Source organism: Benincasa hispida, chromosome 6 (assembly GCF_027475165.1).
Source record: "Benincasa hispida cultivar pf3 chromosome 6, pf3_genome.v1.1, whole genome shotgun sequence".
Classification (NCBI taxonomy): domain Eukaryota; kingdom Viridiplantae; phylum Streptophyta; class Magnoliopsida; order Cucurbitales; family Cucurbitaceae; genus Benincasa; species Benincasa hispida.
In genome coordinates this window covers 46193050-46216104 of record NC_143483.1, presented here as the reverse complement: position 1 = coordinate 46216104, position 23055 = coordinate 46193050, and the positions used below count along the sequence as shown (strand labels likewise).

General features: G+C 30.7%; 1 pseudogene; it reads left to right on the top strand.

Moving 5' to 3' along the window:
- The first annotated feature begins 10473 nt into the window (after positions 1-10473).
- LOC150035701 (GDSL esterase/lipase At5g03980-like) lies at positions 10474-12023 on the top strand (annotated as a pseudogene).
- Positions 12024-23055: the final 11032 nt, after the last annotated feature.

Below are 23055 nucleotides of genomic sequence, written 5' to 3'. Positions count from 1 at the left end.
ATATTTTTTTATGGTGGTTTTTTACTTTATTATGAAATTTTATTAATAAAGCATTCATATTCTTTTTAGCTTCCTATAATTAAAATGCTATATCTTATATTAATTTTCTTTTTTAACCCAATATATACGAAACTCAACCAATGCCCTCGCAATTGCTCAATTCGACCAATTTATAACATGACAATGCATATGGAAGATTAATTATGGTAATTAAATGAAAGATTAAAGTTTCTCAAAGTTAGAATAATAGTTGTAATTAAGTTATATAATTGGTAAGTAGTATATAATTATCAAACAGTACTTTTAGTACTTTTAGGCCCTGTTTGGTAACAATTTGGTTTTTTTATTTTTAGTTTTTGGAAATTAAGCCTACAAACATCTCTTCTACCTTTAAATTTGTTGACTTGTTATCTACTATCTAGTCATCTTTTTAGAAACCAAGCCAAATTTTGAAGACTAAAAAATTGTTTTAAATAATTTTTTTTTTTTTTTAATTTTTTTTTTGCTAAGAATCCAACTATTGTACTTAAAAAAGTTGCAAACCATTCTACGAAAATGAGAGAAAATAGGTTTAATTTTTTTTAAAAAAAATCAAAAATTGAAATTGGTTACCAAATAGGGCCTTAGTAATTTTGATTTTTATTTGAAATTTAGTACTAAAAAATATTACTTTGTCTTTTTTTTTTCTCTACTTTTTTGGGATATTATTGAAATCTAATTAAGCCTAAGTTTATAGAAAACTAAAATAAATAAATAATTTTTTTTCTTAAGAAATTGGTTAAGAATTCGGTATTTGGTGAGGGCATGGTTGTTGAGACCCTTAATCAAATGAAATTTATAAAATTGATATACAACTAAATACTTGCATGAGCAACAATATACTTATTACTTATTAGTGGATTAAGTCGAATAATAAGAAGCTAAACTGAATTCTTTTAAGGTAAATTTACAAAATAAATAAATAAAATAAGGGAAGTTTAGATTGACTAAATAAGAAAAGTAAATGAAAGATAAAACATGTTAAGATTGAAACAAAATCTTACCAAGGTTTCCAATTCAAGCTAGATAGTCTCATTCAATTGTTAATTTCAATCTTAGGCTTAAATCAAATCAATCAATCATGCATTTAACCCCACTTAGCGTGCGTTTGGGATTACTTTCACGGATGGAATTGACCACAAAATTTTTTTAACATTTTTTACATTTGGTAAAACAGATTTGATTAAATATGTTAAAATCACTTTTAGAAACATGTTAATTTCATGTCTATTTTAAAAGCAATAGCCTATTAGCTTTTAGATTTTCCAAACATTGTAAGAGATTTCATGAATATTTAGTTTCAATTTAATACTTTAAAATAAGATTATTTTATATATCTATCTATTTCTCACTTAATCAAATCTATTTTCTAATTTTCACGAGTGGAATGCATCAAATTAAAAAAAAAAAAAAAAAGTATACCATATTGATAATTTGAAAAAATAAATCTTTTTTCCTTAATATTTAAAAGTTAATCGGTAACAAATAAAATATATCATTCTAAGCGATTACTTAAAATTTAAAATTACAAAAGAAAAGTTATTTATAAGGATAGTTTAAGTTTGGGTTTTTGAAAGAATTGAAAAGGTAAAGCTGTGAGAGAGGATGTTCAAAATTTCTTTAATTAGGAATTGTGAAATATTAATGATAATATGTATATAGGAGAGGGAAAATTGTCAAAAATAGTTTCCTAAGTTTTTCAGTTTTCAAAATTAGTATCTTTTTTGAAAATTCATTACAATAGTTTTTCTAGATACATGTATCCCGAGATAGACCACTAAGATTTACTTAAATCAACTTTTTATACATTAGCGATTATATTTTGTTTTCTTGGTGAAATATCGGCCAATATTAATACCGAGATTCTACCCATTTTTTTAAATATTAAATAATCTTTCTAAAAATTATGCCAAATCTTACCTAATTTTTCCAACAATTTGACTATCTTTATCAAATCATATATTAAATTTTTACATAATTTTTGAAATCTTTAGCCTAATTTATGCTTTCCACAATTATATGAATTTTCAAATTTCTAAATTTTCAAGTGAATTTACTAATTATGATTTTCCAAGTGGATATCAGGTTCACTGTGATTTTTAAATTTTAGAAAAGATCAAATTTTGTGAAAAATTGGGTAAGATTTGAGAAAACATAGTCTCGATATTAATCTACTTGATATTTCATCAAGAAAATCCAAATATATAGAAGCTTTAATCTGGCTCGAGATAACTGGGATTCTTTATATTTCTTTTTTTCTTTTTTGCAAAATTTGATTTTGGGTGAAAGATTTGAAAAATTAGGTAAGATTTTATATAAATTTTGGTGATAATATAATATTTGAAAAAATTTGTTAGAAACTTGGCAGAAGCAAAAACAATCGATAAGATAGAAAAATGTATATTTTTAAATAAATTTTGGTAGTCGATCTCGAACAAGATGTACCGAGAAAAATTAGTTTTGAGTTGTCAAAAAGCATATCAGTTTTGAAAAGTGAAAACTTGATGAGAGACTATTTTTGATAATTTCTCTATGAAAATTGAAAAACATATTAGAGTAGCATATAGTTATGCAGGAAATTAACGAAATCAAGAACAAATAGAAGAATTGTAATTAAGGAAAAAGATTTGACCTAGAAGACAAGTTCTTTAAAAGTATGATGGTTCCCCATTTTGAAGTTTGAAGTAGACCTTCTGTAAACCCTGGTTCCCTAGATAAGCATGTTTAGCCAAAGGAATGTTATAATACATATTTATTAAGTAGAAATTCATGTTTGTTTATAGGGATTATGAAAGAAGGGAAGGAAAATATATTAAATGAAAAAAACTCAATCATTAGTCTGGCTGGAGGCACTAGGAGTGAGGTGACGTGGCAATCTACTCTTTGAACTCAGGATGCGGCAGAAAGATTAAACAGGAAGTGAAACTTCAAAAGCATGGTTTCGGCAATTGACAAGAGCAAATTTAGTGAATTCAGTGCCATTTGAAAACTGGGAGAATCTAGTTTTTAATGTTACCCTGTCAGTGAAAGATTGCAAGAGGAGAAGAACAAAAGTGGAGAATTTGTAGAAGAGGCAGAACCTCGGATTAATCAGGGCCTGAGGTGAAGATTGGAAGCTCCAGGCCAAACTACAAGGAATTTTTAGCTAAAATTTTAAGGTAAGGAAGTTACTCAATTCTAGCAAATTTGTAGAAGGAAGTCTCTTGAAAAGAGCTCTGGATTTTGAGTTATGAATTTTAAAATTTATAATAGAGAATTGGTACATAAGCAGACAACTACTTGGGATGAACAAACAACCAGTTCACCGTGGGAGTTATAACGAGATATAGGGATGAAGATCTCGCCAATCTCGCTCTAGAAGAAAATCTCGCTAGGAATTGGGCTGAGTATTGCTGGTAAGGTGAGTATCGCTAGGATGAAAATTTTCCAAGAAAAGTTTGATCTCGCTCTAGAGGATCTCGCTGGTATCGCTCTAGAGGATCTCGCTGACCTTGCTCGGGGGGATCTCGCTAGTAAAGTTGTCTGTGTTGATGAATGTTCCTTTAATAAATGAATTAATTGAGGTATTTTACTAAGAATTCTAAGTAGTTTAACGGGAATTATATCTTATCAGGCCAAGAAGAGCTGGAGAAAGCGTATAAACCATTAAGAGCCTGACGAACTGTGAGTGACTAAATAAACTTAAGGTTTCCAATACTCATGCATATATGATCAAGTAAAGCACAATGACATTAATGATGAATTTATACTTCCTCAAGCAACAAATGGTTAGAGAATAACTTAACGCATGTTTCCCGGCTTATATGTGTGTAACACAGGCTAAGGTATGTCGTGCAACCATTACAAAAGCTATGTTTCTGATTTTGATATATGCTTCCTAAAGGAAGACTATGAGAGAATGAGTTCCTATGTAAATAAATGGCAATAGAACAGTTCTTGTGTAAATACTAGGCAGAGGAACTTAATTTAAGAAATTATCTAACCAATTTGGTACCAAAGGAAATTTGAGAAGGTACCTGACCAATTTGATACCGAAGGACATTTGAGAAGGTATCTAGCCAATTTGATACCAAAGGACATATGAGAAGATATCTTAGTAGCATGATACTGAAGGACAAATTGAGAAGGTATCTGAGCAGAAGTATCTAAGATATGATGGTACTTAGTATGGCCATGTGCACGTAGACAATGATGAATGAGAGACCGAAGTATGGGTCTTTTGGCCGATAATAAAAGTTTGGGAGCTAGAGCATTTAGGCTCGTTCTCAACTAGGGAATAATAATGTTTAATGATGTCTGAGAATGGTTTAAAGCTACATTTCGAGACAATTGCTTAAGTTTAATCATTGGTATATTTACATGTTTATAGTGATGTTATGCTTGTTGCTTTACGATTCTATAGTCACTCGCTGGGCTTTTAGCTTACGGAATTTCTGTGTTTTCCCTTCTCAGGTACAGGTCAGATTCCTCAAGGTTGATCCTGCTTCTGCTTGCCACTAAAAGACTCGGCTTATTAAGAAGATTTAGGTATTGATCTGTCTATGTACACATGTTTTGAGAGGGACTAGGGCTCTATTGGAGTTGTTTGGGCCATCTGTGAACGTTTCATCTCTTAGATGTTATATCATGGTTGCATGCATATGTTATATAATATTTTGTAGAACCTTAAGGAGGCATATCTTATTCATACATTATTAATGTTTAACAGGTTGGCATTTAGATTAGAGGGCTAAGGCGGTTACAGTAGAGCTAGTAACTACCGCGGTCATATCCCCTTCTAGTTTTGAGAGGGTAATTTGGGAGAGGGTCTGACACCTTCCTAGTAGACCAACATGTAAGTTGGGTTTGTTGGGGTTGATGCCCTAAAGTCTCATGTTCTATAGTTTGTAAACAGTTTGTATGAACGCTTGTGATGTATAATATATGATATTTTACTTCACACCATGATTTTGCTCACTTGTTTGTTTTATTTGCTTTACCACAAACCAATAAACATAAAATCCCTATTTATCTGTATGTAACTTAAGCATGTATGTGGTGACATACAAGTGGATCATGTCTTGAGTGATAATTAAAATGGTCTATAGTATATGGATATAGGAGGGAAGCCTTATCTTGGTAACACTGCGGATGCGGCCCGCTTTGTGGAATGGTCACAAGTTTGTAACTTGTCACAGATGGTTCGATCCTAATCATTTGTGTAAGGGACATGCGAGCGGGGGCATCCTATATAAAGAGTTTGTATAAGACCTAACCACGAAGTGTTAACGTCTCGTTATATAACACCGTTCATGAAAAAGACTTCACTTCACTAGGACGACATAGGTAACATAACCTCAATCCTGAGTGAGTTGGAAACTCCTGTCATTGAAGGCGGTCCTTTGATTTGTATGGGTGCGAGTGGCCAGGTCGCCGACTCAAACCTACTATTTTAGGGATTCTTCTGATTTAGGAACTGGGAACTCAGCTGCACAAGATGGAATTAACTCCTTCCCTGAAAAAGGGGCAAGTAGATAGATAGCTCCCTTAAGGGTTGATTCCAGGACTTGAACGATGTGGTGCCACACACATTCTCTTGGCCCGAGAGGTGTTCACACATAGTTGGACTATGTTGTATTGTTCATTAGAGGAATCAATGGTACTTAAGGAGTGAGATGTAACTACAGAGGCAAAATGGTAAATTGGTCCAGCTGTACTTACGAGCATTTGTGAAGGGTCATCGTACTCATGATTGGTTGTATCGGATGGATATAGAAATATATCTGTGGTAAAAAAAGTTCAGCTGTTGGTCTTTAGTGGAATGTCTGGCAGTTAACGAATGGTGGATCCCGTGGCTAAAGAGTTTAATCAGTTATTCACGTACTATTGGAGCTTTGAGCCACAAGTCCATAAGGTCCCCTAGGTAGCTTGGATAAAGTCGAAAATCAATTTTTGGTTCGGTTTGAAATGTTCATATTGACAAGAGGGAGTTCGATTGTATATGATATTATTGAACTGGTTAATTATATATGATATAATTGACTAAATGTATGAGATACATTATTTTGGAGGAAATAAGATATAAATATGATTTATATCAAATAAAGGAGAAATTACTATAGTGGATATATGATATCAAACTATAGATTAAGAATATAATATAATTATATCATTTATTAATTAATTGGGTAATTATGTGATATATAATTTGACTAAATCAAGTATATCTATTAATTTATCAATGATCAAAAGTAAATGGTTAGATTTAATTTCATTAGAATAAAGATTTCTTTTTTTAAAAAAAAAATAACTCGCATTGTAAATATATACAGTGAAACTGAAAATTAGATGAGGGTGTTCATACGAGATTTCAAGAGAAATTTATTTCGTGGAACTTCAACTTTGTATTTGTATTAAGTTTGTGGAAAGTGAATACAATTTCTAATACATAATATTTTGATGCTCTCAAAATAAATTATAGTCTTTAAGCTGGTTGATCTTCTTGAATGATCGGCCTTTGGACTTGATGATCAACCTTTGGGCTTGTTGATCTTCTTGGATGATCGACCTTTGGGCTTGATGATATTCTTGGACGATCGGCCTTTGGGCTTATTGATTGATCGACCTTTGGGCTTGATGATCTTCTTGGATGATCGGCCTTTGGGCTTGAGGATTTCTTGGATGATTGGCCTCTAGGCTTGTTGAACTTCTTCAATGATCGACCTTTGGGCTTGTTGATTGGATGATTGGCCTTTGAGTTTATTGATCTTCTTGGATGATCGGCCTTTAGGCTTATTGGTCCTTTTTTATGATCGACCTTTGGACTTATTGATCTTCTTGGATGATCGGCCTTTGGGCTTGATGATCTTCCGAAGAAACTTTTTTCGTAGAGTTGAACTTGAGTTGGTGTTGATGTTGATGTTGATTTGATGCGATGTGGTTCGATCTCTAGTACTTGATCCTCTGATTCTCTTTCAGTTGAATGCGTACACTTGATTTGAAGAAGCGAAACGCGTGATGATCTTGGAGTTGAAGTCTTGGAAGAATGCTTTTATCTCCGAAGGACTTCAGTCTTCAGGTGTGGTAAGCTTTAGGAGTCCTCCGAGTTGTTGGGAGAATTCTCTCTAGGCTCTTTGGAATTTAGAATTCCCGATCCCTCCAAATGAGGATAGCTTCCCTATTTATAGAGTTCACAGGTGGGCTTGGGCTTGACTTTTGGGTTTGAGGAGATTGAATCTTCAGCTTGTAGGTTGTGAAGATACGGTGTTTTGTTGAAATCTTCTAATATTCAAAGTTTCAAATAGTTCAGATCTTCAGTTCTTCAAAATTTGAGAACTTCAGTCTTCGAAGCTTGAGAAGCTTCGGTCTTCAGCACTTGAGAGCCCGAGTCTTGAATTTTGGGAGCTTAAATCTTCAGAGCTTTAATATATCTTCTGGTCTTCAGAGCTTTAGTATCTCTTCTGATCTTCAAAGCTTTAGTGACTTCTTATCTTTAGAGCTTTGATATGTTTTCAGAGCTTTAGTGACTTCTGATCTTCAAAGCTTTGGAGGAGTTATGTTCTTCAGATTCCTAGAGATTCAGATCTTCAGAGAGCTTTTGCCTATAATTCTTCTCACCCCCTCCCAAATGGAGAGATAATGCCTCTATTTATAGAGATTTCTCATGGCCCTTACATGGGCTTGAGCCTAATTACTTTACTGGTCCAAAATTGGGTTTGGGCTAAAGTTGGGCTTGGGCCCATTTGTTGGTGGGCCGAAATACTGAGCTTGAGCTTAATCTTTAATTTAGCCCAAATTTCACCATGGGTTTGAATTGGGTTAGGCCCGAGCGACTTTAATTACTAGGCTCAATCAAACTTATAATTTTTCCAATAGGCTTGGGTTTTCAATGATGATGTGGCGACTCGTGATTCGTCGAAATTTCTCATTCAACAAAGGGCATTTTTGGGTTAAAGAAAAGTGAGGGCATTTTAGGGTTAAAGAAAAGTGGGAACAAGTGAATGAGAGTGCATTTACTATAAATTTGATGAAGTTTCTGTTTTGCTATTCTCCCCAACAGAATCTTTAAAACAAAAAACAATATGGTTCAATAAATAAGACTAATTAATAAAAATAAGATGATTTGTAATATTTCACGCTTAAAAAAATTATAATAAAGATAATATTACATAAAAACAATCTAAAAATGTATGATTTAGTTATGATTAACAAAAAATCTAATATAAATATAAAAAGTCAATTAGGAAATCTAATATAATATGATATTTGAAAATTCAAAATAAGATAATCATAAAAATTATTTTAAAAACAGATGATTTAGTTAGGATTAAGAGAAAGTATAATATAAATATAAGAAGTCATAAATGATTTAGAAAAATTTAAAACATTTGTTGAAGATAGAAGGTTGTTGAGATACAAATTTCATTTATTTTCAAATTAAATCACTAAATTTATGTCAAATTTTCCGCATGGAAAGAGGCACTTAGTTTTCGGTGGAAATCTCGAAGGAAACCGTCTCCATTATAAATTTGATAAATTAATCATAGTGTAATTAAGAAAGATGTAGAATTAATTACATTGGAATTAAAAAGGCTGGTGAAGGTATTTTAGGATTAACGAAAAACCAATCCACGTGTGGATCACGAAATTTGCTATATTTCAAGAGAATTTCTTGGTTTGTTATTTCTTCAAATGAAAGTGTAATTAGTGTTATATACCTAATACATAAATTCTTTTTTTGGAAAATATCAAAAAAAAAAAATTTTTTGAAATGACATTGATGATATTGTTTCAAAACAAAAACACAATAAAAAGGTTTATTTTTTTATGTACGAATAGGAAAAATGTGCATCAAGTCGTTTGAATAAAAGTTAAAATGATAGTTTGGTTTGGTTTCGTTTTTTTTTTTAATTTTAAATTTGAATTTTTTTAAATTTTTTTATTGTAGTTGAGGGTTATAGGAATATATTAGATAATTTGAGTAATAAACGTTAAAAAACAACTTATTTTTTATTTAGTCATTATACTTTTTGTCGCTTAAATATTTTTATTCAATTGCTTTTAAATTATAAAGATGTATCTATCTATCTATATATATACTAATTAAATATAATTTCTCATTCGTTTCATGTCTATATTAAACCCACCCATTTTCAATCTTCCCGTTCTTAATATTTTAATTCGGCATCATTCTCAACGTTAAGCAATAAATGTATGCCCCTCTACAAATTGAGTTATTTAATGCAATTTCTTTTTTTTTTTTTTTCAAATTTATTGTAAATACACAGCGATTTATATGTAGCTCATATGCTTAAGGAAAATGGTAATATTTTAGGGTTTTTAATCTTTATAAAAAAGTAATATTTTTGTTTGAAAATAGAAAAATACCATTCCAAATCTGCAAATGAAAATAAGACATTAGGGTTTCTCATGGAAAAATTTAAAACTAATATGATAATCAAATAATCTAAATCAAATATATATATATATATATATATATATATATGTATGTATGTATATATCATAACTAACATATAATTATTACAAAATTTTATTTAAAAAAAATAATAGATATGTCACAAATTTTTAAAAGAATAGATAAAAATTATAAGAAAATAATGGCCACAAAGTTATTTATAAGTCCAATTTCTTCTAAGTCCGTTTTCAAAAATTAAAGTTTTGAATTTTCAAATTCTTTTTAGGGTTTGGAAAAACAATAATTTTATTACAACTAATTTATTAACTTTGAAATAATATAAACATTAGCTTCGTCATTATCTTATCTTAAAAAGATAATTTTAGTTTCATATTTAATTTTCCTTTGATGTAAATGCTTTTCTTTTGAAATTTGTTATTCTTTTGGTATATATCTAAAAAGATATTGAGTTTTGTATTTTATTTTATCCATCTCCTATGTTCAATGATAATACATAAAAAGAAAATTCAAATGTATTTATATCTACAAAAGTTTAGTTTATTTTGTTTAACAAATATGTCTACACAAATATAATTTGACTAAATTGAGTAGATCTATTAATTTATCAATGATCAAAAGTAAAATATTAGATTTAATTACATTGGAATAAAGATTTTATAATCTATTAAAATAAAACCGGATCGAAAAATGATAAAAAGATAATCTTCTAAAAAATATTGTTAACAACTAAAGTTATAAACTCATATAGATAAATTCAAGCATTAATCATTTTAGTATTTTATAATTTAGAATAATATCTATGAATAAGCTTTAAATTTTATTTTTTAAAAAAACACACTATCTTTTTAACTTTTTAATAATAAATATAGGGAAATTTGGAAATTCCATCACATCCTTGAAGGATTAGGAAACAAATCTGAAATCAAAATCCCAAAAGCATTGGGAAGAAAAACTGAACCTATAAATAATCACTAATTGTTTCACCCTTCACCACTTCCCTAACTTCTCACACACAAAGCTTTCACTGATGGCGGTTTCAACCAAAATTTCCCTCTCTCTTTTCTTTCTTCTTCTTCTTGTTTTTGGTTCATCCAAAGCTCATCCACTGAAAGCTTGCATGTTCGACGCTATATACCAACTTGGTGATTCAATCTCCGACACTGGAAATCTCATTCGCGAAAATCCTAACACTCCATTTTCTCATCTTCCTTATGGTCAATCATTCTTCAACAATCCCACCGGTCGATGCTCCAACGGTCTACTGATGCTTGATTTCTTTGGTAACAATTATTTTTAACCTTATACATTCTAATTTTTCATTCACTAATTCATTCTATAACTCCAAGATAATTCACATCTAATAGTAACAATATCTAATGGTCAAATCTATCTGTAGCTTTAAATGCTGGACTTCCTTTGGTGAGTCCTTATTTGAATAAAGATGCTTTGATGAATCATGGAGTCAACTTTGCAGTGGCCGGTTCTACAGCTTTGCCTTCTGATTATCTTTCTATGAAGAAAATTTATCTCCTGTTGCCATCTCTTCTCTCGACATCAACTTGATTGGATGTTCTCTCATTTCAACTCTGTTTGTCACAATCAAAGAGGTAATTAATTACCCTTGTACTTTAGTTTTATACATACACTCATTGTTTTTTAGTATTGTACATTTTACTTTTGATATTGACAATATTCATATTATAGTAGTGTAATTGCAATGAGAAATTAAGGATGCATTTGTTCTTGGTGGTGAATCGGTGGCAAATGACCTATACTACGCAATATTTCAAGGCAAAACTATACAAGAGGCAAAAGACATGGTGCCAAATGTTGTTCAAACCATAAAGACTGCTGTTGAGGTAATTTGTTGCTAAGATATTCTTTTTCTCATGTTTTTGTTTTTGGGTTCCTCGTCATATGAATATGGGAGAAGTTTTTTATTACTTAATTTTTTTTTTTTGATGTTTGTAGAGAGTAATAAGCTATGGTGCTACTCGAGTTGTTGTTCCTGGAAACTTTCCAATTGGATGTTTCCCCATCTATCTCACTGGATTCCAAACCAATGATACAAGTGCGTATGATGAACTCCACTGTTTAAAGGATTTGAATGGTTTTGCCAGCTATCACAATGATCAAGTCAAAGAAGCGATTGAAGTATTGAAGAAAGAGAATCCACATACCGTTATCGTTTATGGTGATTACTATAATGCATTCCTTTGGATTCTTCGTCATGCTTTTGTACTAGGTATGTTTTTCACATCACACAAAATCTTGATATAGTTAGATGTTGATTGAAACGTTTCTCAAATTTGTATGTTTTGAATTCTCTAAACCCTATTTTCTATGAGCAGGATTTGATGAAGGTTCTTTGCAAAAATCATGTTGTGGGATTGGAGGAGATTACAACTTTAACCTCATGCAAATGTGTGGTCTACCTGGAGTACAAGTTTGCCCAAATCCTAATGAACATATTAGTTGGGATGGAGTCCATTTGACACAAAAGACTTACAAGTTCATGGCACATTGGCTCATCCATGACATTTTTCCAAAATTGCATTGTATTGTTTAAATATTTTTTTATGGTGGTTTTTTACTTTATTATGAAATTTTATTAATAAAGCATTCATATTCTTTTTAGCTTCCTATAATTAAAATGCTATATCTTATATTAATTTTCTTTTTTAACCCAATATATACGAAACTCAACCAATGTCCTCGCAATTGCTCAATTCGACCAATTTATAACATGACAATGCATATGGAAGATTAATTATGGTAATTAAATGAAAGATTAAAGTTTCTCAAAGTTAGAATAATAGTTGTAATTAAGTTATATAATTGGTAAGTAGTATATAATTATCAAACAGTACTTTTAGTACTTTTAGGCCCTGTTTGGTAACAATTTGGTTTTTTTATTTTTAGTTTTTGGAAATTAAGCCTACAAACATCTCTTCTACCTTTAAATTTGTTGACTTGTTATCTACTATCTAGTCATCTTTTTAGAAACCAAGCCAAATTTTGAAGACTAAAAAATTGTTTTAAATAATTTTTTTTTTTTTTTTTTTAATTTTTTTTTGCTAAGAATCCAACTATTGTACTTAAAAAAGTTGCAAACCATTCTACGAAAATGAGAGAAAATAGGTTTAATTTTTTTTAAAAAAAATCAAAAATTGAAATTGGTTACCAAATAGGGCCTTAGTAATTTTGATTTTTATTTGAAATTTAGTACTAAAAAATATTACTTTGTCTTTTTTTTTTTTTCTCTACTTTTTTGGGATATTATTGAAATCTAATTAAGCCTAAGTTTATAGAAAACTAAAATAAATAAATAATTTTTTTTCTTAAGAAATTGGTTAAGAATTCGGTATTTGGTGAGGGCATGGTTGTTGAGACCCTTAATCAAATGAAATTTATAAAATTGATATACAACTAAATACTTGCATGAGCAACAATATACTTATTACTTATTAGTGGATTAAGTCGAATAATAAGAAGCTAAACTGAATTCTTTTAAGGTAAATTTACAAAATAAATAAATAAAATAAGGGAAGTTTAGATTGACTAAATAAGAAAAGTAAATGAAAGATAAAACATGTTAAGATTGAAACAAAATCTTACCAAGGTTTCCAATTCAAGCTAGATAGTCTCATTCAATTGTTAATTTCAAATCTTAGGCTTAAAATCAAATCAATCAAATCATGCATTTAACCCCACTTAGCGTGCGTTTGGGATTACTTTCACGGATGGAATTGACCACAAAATTTTTTTAACATTTTTTACATTTGGTAAAACAGATTTGATTAAATATGTTAAAATCACTTTTAGAAACATGTTAATTTCATGTCTATTTTAAAAGCAATAGCCTATTAGCTTTTAGATTTTCCAAACATTGTAAGAGATTTCATGAATATTTAGTTTCAATTTAATACTTTAAAATAAGATTATTTTATATATCTATCTATTTCTCACTTAATCAAATCTATTTTCTAATTTTCACGAGTGGAATGCATCAAATTAAAAAAAAAAAAAAGTATACCATATTGATAATTTGAAAAAATAAATCTTTTTTCCTTAATATTTAAAAGTTAATCGGTAACAAATAAAATATATCATTCTAAGCGATTACTTAAAATTTAAAATTACAAAAGAAAAGTTATTTATAAGGATAGTTTAAGTTTGGGTTTTTGAAAGAATTGAAAAGGTAAAGCTGTGAGAGAGGATGTTCAAAATTTCTTTAATTAGGAATTGTGAAATATTAATGATAATATGTATATAGGAGAGGGAAAATTGTCAAAAATAGTTTCCTAAGTTTTTCAGTTTTCAAAATTAGTATCTTTTTTGAAAATTCATTACAATAGTTTTTCTAGATACATGTATCCCGAGATAGACCACTAAGATTTACTTAAATCAACTTTTTATACATTAGCGATTATATTTTGTTTTCTTGGTGAAATATCGGCCAATATTAATACCGAGATTCTACCCATTTTTTTAAATATTAAATAATCTTTCTAAAAATTATGCCAAATCTTACCTAATTTTTCCAACAATTTGACTATCTTTATCAAATCATATATTAAATTTTTACATAATTTTTGAAATCTTTAGCCTAATTTATGCTTTCCACAATTATATGAATTTTCAAATTTCTAAATTTTCAAGTGAATTTACTAATTATGATTTTCCAAGTGGATATCAGGTTCACTGTGATTTTTAAATTTTAGAAAAGATCAAATTTTGTGAAAAATTGGGTAAGATTTGAGAAAACATAGTCTCGATATTAATCTACTTGATATTTCATCAAGAAAATCCAAATATATAGAAGCTTTAATCTGGCTCGAGATAACTGGGATTCTTTATATTTCTTTTTTTCTTTTTTGCAAAATTTGATTTTGGGTGAAAGATTTGAAAAATTAGGTAAGATTTTATATAAATTTTGGTGATAATATAATATTTGAAAAAATTTGTTAGAAACTTGGCAGAAGCAAAAACAATCGATAAGATAGAAAAATGTATATTTTTAAATAAATTTTGGTAGTCGATCTCGAACAAGATGTACCGAGAAAAATTAGTTTTGAGTTGTCAAAAAGCATATCAGTTTTGAAAAGTGAAAACTTGATGAGAGACTATTTTTGATAATTTCTCTATGAAAATTGAAAAACATATTAGAGTAGCATATAGTTATGCAGGAAATTAATGAAATCAAGAACAAATAGAAGAATTGTAATTAAGGAAAAAGATTTGACCTAGAAGACAAGTTCTTTAAAAGTATGATGGTTCCCCATTTTGAAGTTTGAAGTAGACCTTCTGTAAACCCTGGTTCCCTAGATAAGCATGTTTAGCCAAAGGAATGTTATAATACATATTTATTAAGTAGAAATTCATGTTTGTTTATAGGGATTATGAAAGAAGGGAAGGAAAATATATTAAATGAAAAAAACTCAATCATTAGTCTGGCTGGAGGCACTAGGAGTGAGGTGACGTGGCAATCTACTCTTTGAACTCAGGATGCGGCAGAAAGATTAAACAGGAAGTGAAACTTCAAAAGCATGGTTTCGGCAATTGACAAGAGCAAATTTAGTGAATTCAGTGCCATTTGAAAACTGGGAGAATCTAGTTTTTAATGTTACCTTGTCAGTGAAAGATTGCAAGAGGAGAAGAACAAAAGTGGAGAATTTGTAGAAGAGGCAGAACCTCGGATTAATCAGGGCCTGAGGTGAAGATTGGAAGCTCCAGGCCAAACTACAAGGAATTTTTAGCTAAAATTTTAAGGTAAGGAAGTTACTCAATTCTAGCAAATTTGTAGAAGGAAGTCTCTTGAAAAGAGCTCTGGATTTTGAGTTATGAATTTTAAAATTTATAATAGAGAATTGGTACATAAGCAGACAACTACTTGGGATGAACAAACAACCAGTTCACCGTGGGAGTTATAACGAGATATAGGGATGAAGATCTCGCCAATCTCGCTCTAGAAGAAAATCTCGCTAGGAATTGGGCTGAGTATTGCTGGTAAGGTGAGTATCGCTAGGATGAAAATTTTCCAAGAAAAGTTTGATCTCGCTCTAGAGGATCTCGCTGGTATCGCTCTAGAGGATCTCGCTGACCTTGCTCGGGGGGATCTCGCTAGTAAAGTTGTCTGTGTTGATGAATGTTCTTTTAATAAATGAATTAATTGAGGTATTTTACTAAGAATTCTAAGTAGTTTAACGGGAATTATATCTTATCAGGCCAAGAAGAGCTGGAGAAAGCGTATAAACCATTAAGAGCCTGACGAACTGTGAGTGACTAAATAAACTTAAGGTTTCCAATACTCATGCATATATGATCAAGTAAAGCACAATGACATTAATGATGAATTTATACTTCCTCAAGCAACAAATGGTTAGAGAATAACTTAACGCATGTTTCCCGGCTTATATGTGTGTAACACAGGCTAAGGTATGTCGTGCAACCATTACAAAAGCGCTATGGTTTTCTGAACAAATGCAATCTTCCTAAAGGAATGCTATGAGAGAATGAGTTCTTATGTAAATGAGTGGCAATGGAACAGTTCTTATGTAAATACTAGGCAAAGGAACTTAATTAAGAAAGACTGCTTTTTCCTACCAAGGTTACAAGAGTGACATCCAACTACAAGTAATTTGATACCGAAGGACATTTGAGAAGGTATCTGGCCAATTTGATACCGAAGGACATATGAGAAGGTATCATAGTAGCTCGATACTGAAGGACAGATTTGAGAAGGTATTTGAGCAGAAGTACCTAAAATATGATGGTACTTAGTGTGGCCACGTGCACGTAGGCAGTTATGAATGAGAGACCGAAGTATGGGTCTTTTGGTCGGTAATAAACGTTTGGGAGCTAGAGCATTTAGGCTCGTTCTCAATTAGGGAATAATAATGTTTAATGATGTCTGAGAATGGTTTAAAGCTACATTTCGAGACAATTGCTTGAGTTTACTCATTGGTATATTTACATGTTTATAGTGATGCTACGTTTGTTGCTTTACGATTCTATAGTCACTCACTAGGCTTTTAGCTCACCAAATTTCTGTGTTTTCCCTTCTCAAGTAGCGGTTAGATTCCTCAGGGTTGATCCTGCTGCTGCTTGCCACTAAAAGACTCGGCTTATTAAGAAGATTTAGGTTATTGATCTGTCTATGTACACATGTTTTGAGAGGGACTAGGGCTCTATTGGAGTTGTTTGGGCCATCTGTGAACGTTTCATCTCTTAGATGTTATATCATGGTTGCATGCATGTGTTATATAATATTTTGTAGAACCTTAAGGAGGCATATCTTATTCATACATTATTAATGTTTAACAGGTTGGCATTTAGATTAGAGGGCTAAGGCGGTTACAGTAGGGCTAGTAACTACCGCGGTCATATCCCCTTCTAGTTTTGAGAGGGTAATTTGGGAGAGGGTCTGACACCTTCCTAGTAGACCAACATGTAAGTTGGGTTTGTTGGGGTTGATGCCCTAAAGTCTCATGTTCTATAGTTTGTAAACTAATTTGTATGAACGCTTGTGATGTAATAATATATGATATTTTACTTCAGCACATGATTTTGCTTCACTTGTATTGTTTTATAAATCTCTTTACCACAAACCCAATAAACATAAAAATCCCTATTCTATTCTGCTATGAAACTCTAAGCATGTATGTGTAGACATACAGTGGATCATGTCTTGAGTGATAATTAAAATGGTCTATAGTATATGGATATAGGAGGGAAGCCTTATCTTGGTAACACTGCGGATGCGGCCCGCTTTGTGGAATGGTCACAAGTTTGTAACTTGTCACAGATGGTTCGATCCTAATCATTTGTGTAAGGGACATGCGAGCGGGGGCATCCTATATAAAGAGTTTGTATAAGACCTAACCACGAAGTGTTAACGTCTCGTTATATAACACCGTTCATGAAAAAGACTTCACTTCACTAGGACGACATAGGTAACATAACCTCAATCCTGAGTGAGTTGGAAACTCCTGTCATTGAGGGCGGTCCTTTGATTTGTATGGGTGCGAGTGGCCAGGTCGCCGACTCAAACCTACTATTTTAGGGATTCTTCTGATTTAGGAACTGGGAACTCAGCTGCACAAGATGGAATTAACTCCTTCCCTGAAAAAGGGGCAAGTAGATAGATAGCTCCCTTAAGGGTTGATTCCAGGACTTGAACGATGTGGTGCCACACACATTCTCTTGGCCCGAGAGGTGTTCACACATAGTTGGACTATGTTGTATTGTTCATTAGAGGAATCAATGGTACTTAAGGAGTGAGATGTAACTACAGAGGCAAAATGGTAAATTGGTCCAGCTGTACTTACGAGCATTTGTGAAGGGTCATCGTACTCATGATTGGTTGTATCGGATGGATATAGAAATATATCTGTGGTAAAAAAAGTTCAGCTGTTGGTCTTTAGTGGAATGTCTGGCAGTTAACGAATGGTGGATCCCGTGGCTAAAGAGTTTAATCAGTTATTCACGTACTATTGGAGCTTTGAGCCACAAGTCCATAAGGTCCCCTAGGTAGCTTGGATAAAGTCGAAAATCAATTTTTGGTTCGGTTTGAAATGTTCATATTGACAAGAGGGAGTTCGATTGTATATGATATTATTGAACTGGTTAATTATATATGATATAATTGACTAAATGTATGAAATACATTATTTTGGAGGAAATAAGATATAAATATGATTTATATCAAATAAAGGAGAAATTACTATAGTGGATATATGATATCAAACTATAGATTAAGAATATAATATAATTATATCATTTATTAATTAATTGGGTAATTATGTGATATATAATTTGACTAAATCAAGTATATCTATTAATTTATCAATGATCAAAAGTAAATGGTTAGATTTAATTTCATTAGAATAAAGATTTCTTTTTTTTTAAAAAAAAATAACTCGCATTGTAAATATATACAGTGAAACTGAAAATTAGATGAGGGTGTTCATACGAGATTTCAAGAGAAATTTATTTCGTGGAACTTCAACTTTGTATTTGTATTAAGTTTGTGGAAAGTGAATACAATTTCTAATACATAATATTTTGATGCTCTCAAAATAAATTATAGTCTTTAAGCTGGTTGATCTTCTTGAATGATCGGCCTTTGGACTTGATGATCAACCTTTGGGCTTGTTGATCTTCTTGGATGATCGACCTTTGGGCTTGATGATATTCTTGGACGATCGGCCTTTGGGCTTATTGATTGATCGACCTTTGGGCTTGATGATCTTCTTGGATGATCGGCCTTTGGGCTTGATGATTTCTTGGATGATTGGCCTCTAGGCTTGTTGGAGAACATCTTCAAAGATCGACCCTTGGGCTTGTTGATTGATGATTGGCTCTTTGAGTTTATTGATCGTCTTGGATGATCTGCCTTTAGGCTTTATGGTCTTTTTGATGACGACCTTTGGACTTATTGATCTCTTAGGATGATCGGCCTTTGGGCTTGATGATCTTCCAAGAAACTTTGTTTTCGTAGAGTTGAACTTGAGTTGGTGTTGATGTTGATTTGATGCAATGTTGTTTGATCTCTAGTACTTGATCCTTTGATTCTCTCTCAGTCGAATGCGTACGCTTGATTTGAGGAAGCAAAATGTGTGATGATCTTGGAGTTGAAGTCTTGGAAGATTGCTTGTATCTCCGAAGGACTTCAGTCTTCAGGTGTGGTCAGCTTTAGGAGTCAGGGAGTCCTCTGGTTGTTGGGAGAATTCTCTCTAGGCTCTCTGGAATGTAAAATTTCTGACCTCTCCAAATGAAGAGAGCTTTTCTATTTATAGAGTTTGCAGGCTTGGGCTTGGCCTTTTAGTTTGAGGAAATTGAATCTTCAACTTGTAGGTTATGAAGATACGGTCAGTTTATTGAAATCTTCTAATCTTCAAAGCTTTAAATAGTTAAGATCTTCAGTTCTTCAGAATTTGAGAACTTCAAACTTTGAAGCTTCAGAAGCTTCAGTCTTCAACACTTGAGAGCCCGAGTCTTGGATCTTGGGAGCTTAAATCTTCAGCACTTTAATATGTCTTCTGATCTTCAGAGCTTTAGTAACTCCTTCTTGATCTCAAAAGCTTTAGTGACTTCTTTCTTAGAGCTTTGATAATGTTTTATCAGAGCGTCTTTAGATGACTTCTATGCATTCAAAGCTTAGGAAGAGTTATGTTCTTCAAGATTCCGAGAGACTTCAAATCTTCAGAGAGCTTTTTGCCTATAATTCTATCTCACCCCCTCCCAAATGGAGAGATAATGCCTCTATTTATAGCAATTTCTCATGGCCCTTACATGGGCTTGAGCCTAATTACATTACTGGTCCAAAATGGGGTTGGGCTAAAGTTGGGCTTGTGGGCCCATTGGTTGGTGGGGCCGGAATACTACTGACTATGAGCTTAATCTTTAATTTAGTCCAAATTCCCAAATTTCACCATGGGTTTGATTGGGTTAGGCCCGATATGCGACTTTAATTACTTGAGGCTCAATCAAACTTATAATTTTTCCAATAGGCTTGGGTTTTCAATGATGATGTGGCGACTCGTGATTCGTCGAAATTTCTCATTCAACAAAGGGCATTTTTGGGTTAAAGAAAAGTGAGGGCATTTTAGGGTTAAAGAAAAGTGGGAACAAGTGAATGAGAGTGCATTTACTATAAATTTGATGAAGTTTCTGTTTTGCTATTCTCCCCAACAGAATCTTTAAAACAAAAAACAATATGGTTCAATAAATAAGACTAATTAATAAAAATAAGATGATTTCTAATATTTCACGCTTAAAAAAATTATAATAAAGATAATATTACATAAAAACAATCTAAAAATGTATGATTTAGTTATGATTAACAAAAAATCTAATATAAATATAAAAAGTCAATTAGGAAATCTAATATAATATGATATTTGAAAATTCAAAATAAGATAATCATAAAAATTATTTTAAAAACAGATGATTTAGTTAGGATTAAGAGAAAGTATAATATAAATATAAGAAGTCATAAATGATTTAGAAAAATTTAAAACATTTGTTGAAGATAGAAGGTTGTTGAGATACAAATTTCATTTATTTTCAAATTAAATCACTAAATTTATGTCAAATTTTCCGCATGGAAAGAGGCACTTAGTTTTCGGTGGAAATCTCGAAGGAAACCGTCTCCATTATAAATTTGATAAATTAATCATAGTGTAATTAAGAAAGATGTAGAATTAATTACATTGGAATTAAAAAGGCTGGTGAAGGTATTTTAGGATTAACGAAAAACCAATCCACGTGTGGATCACGAAATTTGCTATATTTCAAGAGAATTTCTTGGTTTGTTATTTCTTCAAATGAAAGTGTAATTAGTGTTATATACCTAATACATAAATTCTTTTTTTGGAAAATATCAAAAAAAAAATATTTTTTGAAATGACATTGATGATATTGTTTCAAAACAAAAACACAATAAAAAGGTTTATTTTTTTATGTACGAATAGGAAAAATGTGCATCAAGTCGTTTGAATAAAAGTTAAAATGATAGTTTGGTTTGGTTTCGTTTTTTTTTTTAATTTTAAATTTGAATTTTTTTAAATTTTTTTGTTGTAGTTGAGGGTTATAGGAATATATTAGATAATTTGAGTAATAAACGTTAAAAAACAACTTATTTTTTATTTAGTCATTATACTTTTTGTCGCTTAAATATTTTTATTCAATTGCTTTTAAATTATAAAGATGTATCTATCTATCTATATATATACTAATTAAATATAATTTCTCATTCGTTTCATGTCTATATTAAACCCACCCATTTTCAATCTTCCCGTTCTTAATTTTTTTTTAATATTTTAATTCGGCATCATTCTCAACGTTAAGCAATAAATGTATGCCCCTCTACAAATTGAGTTATTTAATGCAATTTCTTTTTTTTTTTTTCAAATTTATTGTAAATACACAGCGATTTATATGTAGCTCATATGCTTAAGGAAAATGGTAATATTTTAGGGTTTTTAATCTTTATAAAAAAGTAATATTTTTGTTTGAAAATAGAAAAATACCATTCCAAATCTGCAAATGAAAATAAGACATTAGGGTTTCTCATGGAAAAATTTAAAACTAATATGATAATCAAATAATCTAAATCAAATATATATATATATATATATATATATGTATGTATGTATATATCATAACTAACATATAATTATTACAAAATTTTATTTAAAAAAAATAATAGATATGTCACAAATTTTTAAAAGAATAGATAAAAATTATAAGAAAATAATGGCCACAAAGTTATTTATAAGTCCAATTTCTTCTAAGTCCGTTTTCAAAAATTAAAGTTTTGAATTTTCAAATTCTTTTTAGGGTTTGGAAAAACAATAATTTTATTACAACTAATTTATTAACTTTGAAATAATATAAACATTAGCTTCGTCATTATCTTATCTTAAAAAGATAATTTTAGTTTCATATTTAATTTTCCTTTAATGTAAATGCTTTTCTTTTGAAATTTGTTATTCTTTTGGTATATATCTAAAAAGATATTGAGTTTTGTATTTTATTTTATCCATCTCCTATGTTCAATGATAATACATAAAAAGAAAATTCAAATGTATTTATATCTACAAAAGTTTAGTTTATTTTGTTTAACAAATATGTCTACACAAATATAATTTGACTAAATTGAGTAGATCTATTAATTTATCAATGATCAAAAGTAAAATATTAGATTTAATTACATTGGAATAAAGATTTTATAATCTATTAAAATAAAACCGGATCGAAAAATGATAAAAAGATAATCTTCTAAAAAATATTGTTAACAACTAAAGTTATAAACTCATATAGATAAATTCAAGCATTAATCATTTTAGTATTTTATAATTTAGAATAATATCTATGAATAAGCTTTAAATTTTATTTTTTAAAAAAACACACTATCTTTTTAACTTTTTAATAATAAATATAGGGAAATTTGGAAATTCCATCACATCCTTGAAGGATTAGGAAACAAATCTGAAATCAAAATCCCAAAAGCATTGGGAAGAAAAACTGAACCTATAAATAATCACTAATTGTTTCACCCTTCACCACTTCCCTAACTTCTCACACACAAAGCTTTCACTGATGGCGGTTTCAACCAAAATTTCCCTCTCTCTTTTCTTTCTTCTTCTTCTTGTTTTTGGTTCATCCAAAGCTCATCCACTGAAAGCTTGCATGTTCGACGCTATATACCAACTTGGTGATTCAATCTCCGACACTGGAAATCTCATTCGCGAAAATCCTAACACTCCATTTTCTCATCTTCCTTATGGTCAATCATTCTTCAACAATCCCACCGGTCGATGCTCCAACGGTCTACTGATGCTTGATTTCTTTGGTAACAATTATTTTTAACCTTATACATTCTAATTTTTCATTCACTAATTCATTCTATAACTCCAAGATAATTCACATCTAATAGTAACAATATCTAATGGTCAAATCTATCTGTAGCTTTAAATGCTGGACTTCCTTTGGTGAGTCCTTATTTGAATAAAGATGCTTTGATGAATCATGGAGTCAACTTTGCAGTGGCCGGTTCTACAGCTTTGCCTTCTGATTATCTTTCTATGAAGAAA